Raw genomic sequence first — 10,259 nt, forward strand, 5'->3', positions numbered from 1 at the left:
CTGGCAGGGGTTATAACCCTCCCCCTTAATCTACCAAAATGAATAAAAAATGTTACCTTTAGTTCTACTTTAACAGTAAGATGGTGACTATGTACGAAATGTTTTTCAGAAGCAAGGCTGCTTCTTGCCTTACATATGTAAGTGATATTGGATTCAATGGATGATGCTTTTGATGTATATTTGTATATTGAATATGTGATCCAATTTTGATAAATGTATACTTACTCTAGCTGTTAATCTCATGCAGTGTAAGAAAGCAGACTCGATTCTTAGTAACATGTAACACATTGTCATCATCTCATTTTTAATAAACTTGATGTATTTTGCATTAACAGGTGGATGGTAGAGATCTAGGGCCAGATTCTCAGTCAGCGGCGTATCTTTGTCTGGGCGTAACGTATCCAAATTACGTTACGCCTCCGCAACTTAGACGGGCAAGTGCTGTATTCTCAAAGCACTTGCTCCGTAAATTGCGGCGGCGTAGCGTAAATCGGCCCGGCGTAAGCCCGCCTAATTCAAATTTGGATCAGGGGGGCGTGTTTTATGTAAGAGACTTACGCCTGTCGGAATCTAATGGATTTCGATGCGTAACTGATTCTAAGAATCAGGCGCATAGATACGACGGGTCGGATTAGGACTTATGACAGCGTACATGGCGCTGCGCCGCCATAAGTCCTTTCAGAATCTGGCCCCTAATGTATGTGGGTAGTGTACAAGTATCTGTACCATCTAAATCTTCCAATGAGATGCCTTAAATAATTTCTATAAATGTTATGAAATTAGGGTTTTAAAGTGAATTTGTAAAAACAATCTATTTTTAGAGATTTAATACTATTTCTACATATATAATTTCTTGACACCCTAAAAATCCCCTGGTTGTGTAAGTTGTCTACATATTATGGGATGCGGTGTCTTTACTTATTGATCCCAGAATATAACAATTTGATTTATACAGTGAGGTAGAGGTTACCAACCTGTCTGTACTGTCTGACAGGGGAGTCTAAAGTACAAGTGTGAACAGAATTGCAAATCCTTTTTATAGGCACGAGGGTTTACAAATATATTTAAATGTGCTTAGCATTCTGCCTGGAGTTCAACTTTATAGCCAATCTCTGGGAACACAAGACAAATCTCCTGGACTCAAGAGGGGTGCACCAGCCAAAGACAATCCATATTCTTCAGCAGATCCAAGTTTTGCACTGGTTTTGCTGACCCCTGCAGGCTGGGAAAACACAAAAGAAAAACAAGTAACAGAGGGCGCCGCACACCAACCTAGCGCATTATCTTTGTGATAGCTTTATTGTGTAAAAAAAAGACAGATGCATACTCACAAACAACAATCGGCAATAAGGCACATCAAAGTACACAATATATTTGAAGCATCCTGGTCACCTAGGCAAGTCCCAAACATGAAAAGACTGTCCAAGCGGCTGACGCATCTCAAAGGGGATCTCCTCTTCCTCAGAGCACTGCTGACGAGTTTCGAGGGAGAATCCCCTATTCCTCAGAGCCCTAGGCTTCCCAATCTCTGGGAAACAAACATGAAAATTATCCCTTGCAGTGGTGCTGCTCAAAGTAGATTTACTTTTCTGATCCTCTGCACTGCTAGACCAGTCTCCACAGCATCTTCTGCCCCAAGATCCGTCAGATTAAAGGTCCTGATGTCATCAAGACCAGTGCATGGTTCATATCCCTGCATTGAAGAGGATGATGCTCAGAGACAGTCCGCTGTTGGAGTACGGAGGAGGGCCACCTGCCAGGGGAGTGGAGGATCAGGTAAGTAAAAGTGTTTTTACTCTCCCCTAGACTAAATGAGAAATCAACCCTTGGAGTGCGGACACAGCCCCACTACAAGGAATCACTTTCAAGTTTCTAGTTCGGTTATAAAAAGATACGTCCCAAAAAAATCCTTGCCTCTTATGAAAAGAAACAGAACATTTGGATTTCTGTAAGATATGTAAACAGGATCCTTATTATAACATTTTAATCTGCAGTTGATCATGGTTTCCCATAATACAGGAGTATAAGGCAGGAAAATTCATGTGACCTGTCATTTGTTCTGTACATACAATCTGCTTCTGGGTGTAAGGCAAAGTGGAATGACTTTATATAGCCAGGCTTTATCCTAGCCGAGGCACCATGAGCAAATACCCCACAGGCAATTCACTAAATTCTCTGCATTGACCTTCTGTGATTTTAATGGGACACTTACGAAGGTATAGAAGAACAAAAGACAAAGAATAAATATGGTGAGCCAACAGGTGGTTACTGGGCATTGTGGGGATACAGGGATATGGAGATGTGAGGTTGTTAATGCATATAAATACCACTATACACTAAAGGACACTGTAACATTGTTAATCATTGTGTGTGTCTGAAATAAAAAGGTTTGCTGTAGAGAAGACAGTGGAGCAGAAGATAAGCCCAGGTTTGTGATACCCACTGCAGAAAAGGACAGGGCACCTACTGCATATGTAAAGAATGACAGGACCTCTTTGCAGGCACATGTTGTTAGGTGCAGAGTGGTGTGGTGGCAGAAAAAAAAACTCAGGGCCGGATTCAGGTAGATCCGCGCATTGTTACGGCGGCGCAGCGTATCGTATTTACGCTATGCCGCCGTAAGTCAGAGAGGCAAGTGCTGTATTCTCAAAGCACTTGCCTCCTAAGTTACGGCGGCGTATCGTAAATGTGGCCGGCGTAAGCGCGCCTAATTCAAATGAGGATGAGGGGGCGTGTTTTATGTTAATTATTGGTGACCCGACGTGATTGACGTTTTTCCCGAACGGCGCATGCGCCGTCTGTGGAATTTCCCAGTGTGCATTGCTCCAAAGCACGCCGCAAGGACGTCATTGGTTTCGACATGAACGTAAATTACGTCCAGCCCCATTCACGGACGACTTACGCAAACAACGTAAAATTTTCAAATTTCGACGCGGGAACGACGGCCATACTTAACATTGGCTACGCCACCTAGGGGGCAGCTTTAACTTTACGCGGCGTATCTCTTACGGAAACGGCGTATCTTTACTGCAACGGGCAAGCGTACGTTTGTGAATCGGCGTATCTAGTCATTTACATATTCTACACCGAAAACAATGGAAGCGCCACCTAGCGGCCAGCGGAAAAATTACACCCTAAGATACGATGGCGCAGGCCGTCGTATCTTAGCTAGGTTTAAGTGTATCTCAGTTTGAGCATACACTTAAACTTACGACGGGCTTAGATTCCGAGTTACGTCGGCGTATCTACTGATACGCCGGCGTAACTCTTTATGAATCTGGCCCTCAGAGTCCAGATGCACAGCAACTAGAAAACTGGAATTGAAGTTCGGCAATACACAACAAGCTATAGAGGAGCAAAGCTTCCTCACAACAGCCGTGAATAAATCCTATATAAATAGATCATTACACTTTCTATGATGGAGAAAATCCCAAGAAAACAGGCGGAGACTTTTTACTACACAGCTGTGTCTGCTGGGAGTTGTAGTTAGAGAAGCTTCCTTGCGTGATAAAAACATTGCCTGTTTGTATCTGATAAGCTAAGGCTGGCTCACATCTGTACTTTAGTTTCTTGAACTTTTGGAATGTTGCAGAAGGAATGTTTTGAATGGAGACAATCATAGTGCAATAACAGCTAAGCAGTAAATGGTTTCCTGTGTAATGTTATACATGACTCTGCCTCCAGTTTCTTGTGTGTCTGCTGGGAACATTGTTGTGTCTAATATTTACATAAAAAAAAAAAATTCTCAGTGATTTTGATTGCTCAAGAAAATAATGTATTCATTTCATGTTTGTTGTGCCAGGTATTTCTGCCCAGTGAGAGGAAAGGAGCCCACAAGTCTCCAACACAAAGAACATGTCAGATTTATGGCCAGAACACGGATCCAACGAAGAAGACCTTGGACCCCTGCAATGGGGAGCCAAGGAATTTACACTGAAGAAGGTCCAGATCTCAGATGTTACAGATTTACACCCTGGACTGGAGTTCTTAAAGATGGAGGCCTGGGACCCGAGTGGTGGGAAGCTAAGGAATTCACAAGGAATCATGGCCAGGGGAACAACAACAAGTTATGTTTTAAGCTGGGTGGTCTAATTTCACAATTTTTCTTGGTTCTAGAATTCTTTTTAAAGTTCCATTCACTTATCTAGATTGTTAGTATGATCAGAAATGGCATTTTTAGGGCCATTCCACCCAAACCTGCTATTGCAGTGGGTTGAATTACTGAGCTTCATATAGACCCCTTGGGGCAGATTCACGTACAATTGCATGGGCGCAGCGTATGTGAGATACGCTACGCCGCTGTAACTTACCTTTCAAAGCTTTGAATCCAGAAAGAATTTGCACCGTAAGTTACGGCGGCGTAGTGTATCTCTCGCGGCGTAACGGCGCGTGATTCAAATCGGCGAGTAGGGGGCGTGTTTCATTTAAATGAAGCGCGTCCCCGCGCCGAACGAACTGCGCATGCGTCGTCCCTAAATTTCCCGCCGTGCATTGTGCTAAATGACGTCGCAAAGACGACATTGCTTTGACGTGGACGTAAATTACGTCCTGCCCCATTCACGGACGACTTACGCAAACAAAATAAAATATTTTCAAATTCGACGCGGAAACGACGGCCATACTTAACATTGCATACGCCACCAAATAGCAGCTTTAACTATACGCCGAAAAAAGCCGAATGGAAACGACGTAAAAGAATGCGACGGCCGCTCGTACGTTCGTGGATCGTCGGAAATAGCTCATTTGCATACTTGACGCGGAATACGACGGGAACGCCACCCAGCGGACACCGAAGAATTGCATCTAAGATCCGAAGGCGTACGAAGATGTACGCCTGTCAGATCTAACCCAGATGCCGTCGTATCTTGTTTTGAGGATTCAAAACAAAGATACAACACGGGAAATTTGAAAGTACGCCAGCGTATCAGTAGATACGCCGACGTACTTCCTTTGTGGATATGCCCCCTTATATCTACAGGGTCTTATGCCGCGTACACACGATCATTTTTCGGGTTGTAAAAAATGACGTTTTTTTTAATGTCATTAAAAATGATCGTCTGTGGGCTTCAGAGCATTTTTTGGGTTCTGAAAAATGGGCAAAAAAAAATTCGAACATGCTCTATTTTTTAACGACGTCTTGAAAGCTGGGGGTTCCCGCGGTCCGGACTTTTTTTTTTTTTGGTTAATTAAACTCTTGTAATGTATTAAAAATAGTACTCATATATTTAATGTCGCTACTGGCCTGCATTCTCCCTCGCCATGAAATGTGACTTTCTAAAATTTTCTTCTGCCCGTTTCCATTTTGCTTGTGGGCAGCGTGAAGCCCACAAGCAAATGCTTCCGGGAAGCGGTGAATGCGGATATCCCAGCATTCACCGCTCTATCCCGCACATGAGCAGTGTTGACGGCGAGCAGCGCCGTCAACACTTCTCTGTTGCCATCACAATGGCCGGCGTAATGAAAAGGTCACGCCCCGTTGTGACGACATGCACTGCAATGGCTTCTTCTCCGAGTGTCTCCAGGTGTATAATGCCTGATTTCACCTGTTTGCCATCGAGTAAAATGGCGGAATTAGATCTGCCCTCGTCACGTGACCTGGTTCCCTTGTCATGTGACAAGTAAAATCTCGCGATATCTCGTCTTTCTTTTTTAGGAATCGTCTCCTGGAAAGCGTCACACTCTGCGATGCTGTCCCATGAAACACTGGGCCGCTGTGGAAAAGGGAGACACGCCCACTCCCGCGGGAGGGATCGCAGGAAGTAGCTGCTATTATCATCAGAATTAAGGTACGGAACTAATTAAAAAAATTGCGGATAGCGGAAGGTAGTAGTAAATATAGAGCAGGTCTGAATAAGGTCAAGTTGATATTGAGGGTAAACCTCTGCTTTAACGTTGTTTTTCGGGTTGTAAAAAATGGTCGTGTGTGGGCTTTAACAACGTGAAAAATCCGCGTATGCTCAGAAGCAAGTTATGAGACGGGAGCGCTCGTTCTGGTAAAACTAGTGTTCGTAATGGAGTAAGCACATTCATCACGCTGTAACAGACAGAAAAGCGCGAATCGTCTTTTACTAACACAAAATCAGCTAAAGCAGCCCCAAGGGTGACGTCATCCGAATGGAACTTCCCCTTTATAGTGCCGTCGTACGTGTTGTACGTCACCGCGCTTTGCTAGAGCATTTTTTTTCACGATCGTGTGTAGGCAACATTGTTTTAATGATCGGGTTGAAAAAAACTTCTGTCCAACGCGGTGAGGTAAAACACAACGACGTGCAGAGAAAAATGAAGTTCATGCTTCCGAGCATGCGTCGACTTGATTCTGAGCATGCATGGATTTTTGACCAATGGATTTCCCCACAGACGATTGTTTTTTTCTATCGTTTTTTTTAACCATATGAAAAAAACCGATGGGAAAAAAACTGATGGGGCCCATACACAATCGGTTCGTCCGATGAAAACGGTCCATCGGTCAATTTTCATCAGACGAACCGATAGTGTGTACAGGGCATAAGGGCTCATTTACACTTGCTTCGGCTTCAACAGACATTACATCGTCTACCGCTTCAACATGCTTTTATGATGTGTTTTTGATGCTTTATTAACGCTTCAATGAAGCTTTAATGATGCTTTGTTGAAGCTTCAGTGATGCTCTTTTGAAGCTTTGTTGAAGCTTGACAGGTGCAATGTGTGTGTGGATATCTCATACCTGCAATCTCTCCAAAACAAAGTGAAGCTAAAGCTGAATTAAAGCCTCTCAAAAGCTTTAGGTGCTTCAAGCAAGCTTTGCCATAAACTTTTATGGGGGCTTTGAAGACGCTTTGAAGCACCATTAAAGCTACATGGGGTATAATTTTGGAAGAAAAGCCAAAGCAAAAGCAAGGTGTAAACAGGACTGTAAGCTAATCATTTTATTTAGTGATAGGGGCTTTCACTGGTGTTCAGAGAGCTTTAACAAAGCCTGTCCGAAAGCCTCATTTTGAAACAAGGGTAAACTAGCCGTTAATGTGTGTTGAAGCCGAAGCAAGTGTAAATAAGCCCTAAACCCAGGTTCACACTGAGGCGTATCCTATGTTAAGTATGGACGTCGTTCCCGCGTCGAATTTTGAAAATTTTACGTCGTTTGCGTAAGTCGTTCGCGAATAGAGCTGGACGTAATTTACGTTCACGTCGAAAGCAATGACGATTTGCGGCGGAATTTCGAGCATGCGCACTGGGATTCTTTCACGAACGGCGCATGCGCCGTTCGTAAAAAACGTAAAATACGCGGGGGTCACCATTCATTTAAATAAAACACGCCCACATCATCCCCATTTGAATTAGGCGGGCTTACGCCAGCCCACAAACCTTACGCCGCCGTAACTTAGGGCGCAAGTTCTTTCTGAATACGGAACTTGCGTCCTAATTTGCGGCGGCATAACGTATCTGAGATACGTTACGCCCGCAGAAAGATACACTTATCTTTCTGAATCTAGCCCAGAGACTGCAATTACAGAGACAATGTAAATCGCGGGCTGAAATCTCAAAAAGTAGTACAGAAACTACTTTTTGAAATCGGTGCAACGCCGCATATGCGGCGTCGCACAGATTAGGACGGTGCCATTGACGGCAAATGCTGTCGATTTGACATGCGATTTGACATGTCAAATCGCATGTCAAAACACACCAGTGTGAACCAGGGCTTAGGGATAGTTTACACTTGCTTCAAAACAAGGCTTCGGACACGCATTGTTAAAGCTCTCTGAAAGCCAGTCAAAGCTCCTGTCACTAAATAAAATGGTTATGTTACAGTCCTGTTTACACCTTACTTTTGCTTGGTGCTTCGATGAGGCTTTGATAAGGCTTCAATGAGGCTTCGGAAGGCTTCATGGGGCTTCAAACAAGCTTTGCCATAGACTTCTTTGGAGGCTTTGAAGACGCTTTGAAGCAGCACTAATGTGGCATGGGGTATAATTTTTGAAGCAAAGCCAAAGCAAAGCAAAACAAAGCCGAGCAAAAGCAAGGTGTAAATAGGAAAAAGCCTGTCCGAAGCCTTGTTTTGAAGCAAGTTCGCCCAGATGATTGACGTCCTTTCAGAAAAAGTTCCCCCCGGTGGATAAGGCTCGCCCCCCCCCCCGTATTGCGTAGGCGCGTCACGAGTCACGGCGTTTCCGAAAGAAGCCGAACATGCAGAGCTGCGAGTCGGCTCTATACGGCGCCTGTGCACCGACTAGGAGCCGTGTAGAGCTGACTGCGCAGGCGCCGTATAGAGCTTCTTCATGTTTGGAAACGCCGTGACTCGTGGCGTGCCTACGCAATACGGGGGGCGGGGCCTTATCCGCCGGGGGAAACTTTTTCTGAACAGACGTCGATCATCTGGGCAGCCTCCCACAGGACATTCCTCCTCAGCATAGAAACGCCTACTCCCGCGGGGAGAAGTACCCGGAAGCCAGATTTCAAATATAGATTATACGGTATGTACAGCTTAAAAAAAAAAAAAAAAATGCGACTGTACATGTTAGAAGTATAAAGAAGTTGGTCTGATATAGATGGTTTTTGGGTGAACCTCCGCTTTAATGTGTGTTGAAGCCCAAGCAAGTGTAAATGAGCCCTTAGTAATATATGTTCTCTTCTGAAGACAAGGATCAAACGATCCTCTTCTATAGCAAAGATCATATGATCAACAGATATTTGGCCAACACTGAAAGGAGCCTGGGGCAGCATTTTCACCTGGAAAAGTTAATTTTCTAAGGCCCCATGCACACGAGACGCTGCTAAACTCGAGTTCAGAGGCATTTGGGCATTTTTTTCAACTGCCCCTGAACACATTTAATGTTATCCTATGTGTCCATGTACACGATCACGTTTTTTGGCGTTTCAAAGCAGTTGGGTTTAGGGCCGTTTTTCCAAACCCAAAATTTTGGGTTCAGAAGCTTTCAGCTTTTGCGTTTTAGACGCAAATCGCGGCAAAACGCCGCTAAACGTGGCACAAATAGTTTGATTCTGAGCTTGGGGAGGGTCTACAGTGTTTTGGGGATAAACGCTGACAGCCGCAAATCGCGGTAAAACGCTGCAAATCGCTGCGCAATTCGCGGCAAAAACTGGCGTTTTAAATGCCGGTTTTTGCCTTTGAAAAGCTGAGATTAGAGGCGTTTGTAATAGCGTCTCGTGTGCATGGGGCCTTAGACATTCTTTTGCTTTCTATTTATTCATTCCATGTTTGCAATCAACTCAACCTAAGTATAGATCCATTTTAATAATCTATGTGCTTATGTGCTAGATTCCAGCAGACCTCTTCAGATTGCTTGGAGAAGCTTCAGTCAGGGAAAATGAATATTTGTCTGTCCTACCTTATAACAACTAGCAGGTGCTGCTACGTACAGTATGTACATGAGAGCAGTCTGGATACGGGCTCTGATGTGGAGACACGACATCTGCTTAACACTCTTCAGGTTTCTTCAGAACCTATGGAAAAACAAGTCACAGAACATGCTGTGTAGACTGTAATATACTGCTGGGATGATGTGCAGTGAAAGGCATAACAGACCTAGTACATATGTGTGTATTACCCCTCTATAGGCTGCAATATACTACTGGGGGGATGTGCAATAAAAGCCACAAATCTAGTACATATGCACCACCACAGGCAATAGTATTCTCATTGGAGGATCTACATCTAAAGGCACAGAAGATCTAGTATATACAGCGCATCTGGAAAGTATTCACAGCGCTTCACTCTTTCCACATTTTATGTTACAGCCTTATTCCAAGATGGATTAAAGTAATTATTTTCCTCAAAATTCTACAAACAATACCCCATAATGACAACTTGAAATACGTTTGTTTAAAATCTTTGCAAAATTATTAAAAATAAAAAACGAACAAAATCACGTGTACATAAGTATTTACAGCCTTTGCCATGACACTCAAAATTGAGCTCAGGTAAATCCTGTTTCCACTGATCATCCATAGATGTTTCTACAGCTTAATTGGAGTCCACTTGTGGTAAATTGAGTTTATTGGACATGATTTGGAAAAGCACACACCTGTCTATAGGTCCCACAGCTAACAGAATGGTCTGTAGACCTCAGAGACAGGATTGTATGGATGCACAGATCTGGGAAGGGTACAGAAAGATTTCTGCAGCATTGAAGGTCCCAATGAGCACAGTGGCCTCCATTATCTGTAAATGGAAAAAGCTTGGAATCACCAGGACTTTTCCTAGAGCGATCGGAGGAGAACTGCCTTAGTCAGCGAGGTAACCAAGAACTTGATGGTCACTCTGA

At 43.8% G+C, this 10,259-nt stretch overlaps 1 long non-coding RNA gene across 1 annotated transcript; it reads right to left on the bottom strand.

Moving 5' to 3' along the window:
- Window positions 1-1,278: 1,278 nt before the first annotated feature.
- Window positions 1,279-9,745, bottom strand: LOC120930901. Its single transcript, XR_005747776.1, has 2 exons — window positions 9,324-9,745; window positions 1,279-1,753 (listed from the first exon to the last, which is right to left on the bottom strand). It is a non-coding gene; the product is annotated as an uncharacterized LOC120930901 (long non-coding RNA).
- Window positions 9,746-10,259: the final 514 nt, after the last annotated feature.

This window comes from Rana temporaria, chromosome 3 (assembly GCF_905171775.1).
Source record: "Rana temporaria chromosome 3, aRanTem1.1, whole genome shotgun sequence".
Classification (NCBI taxonomy): domain Eukaryota; kingdom Metazoa; phylum Chordata; class Amphibia; order Anura; family Ranidae; genus Rana; species Rana temporaria.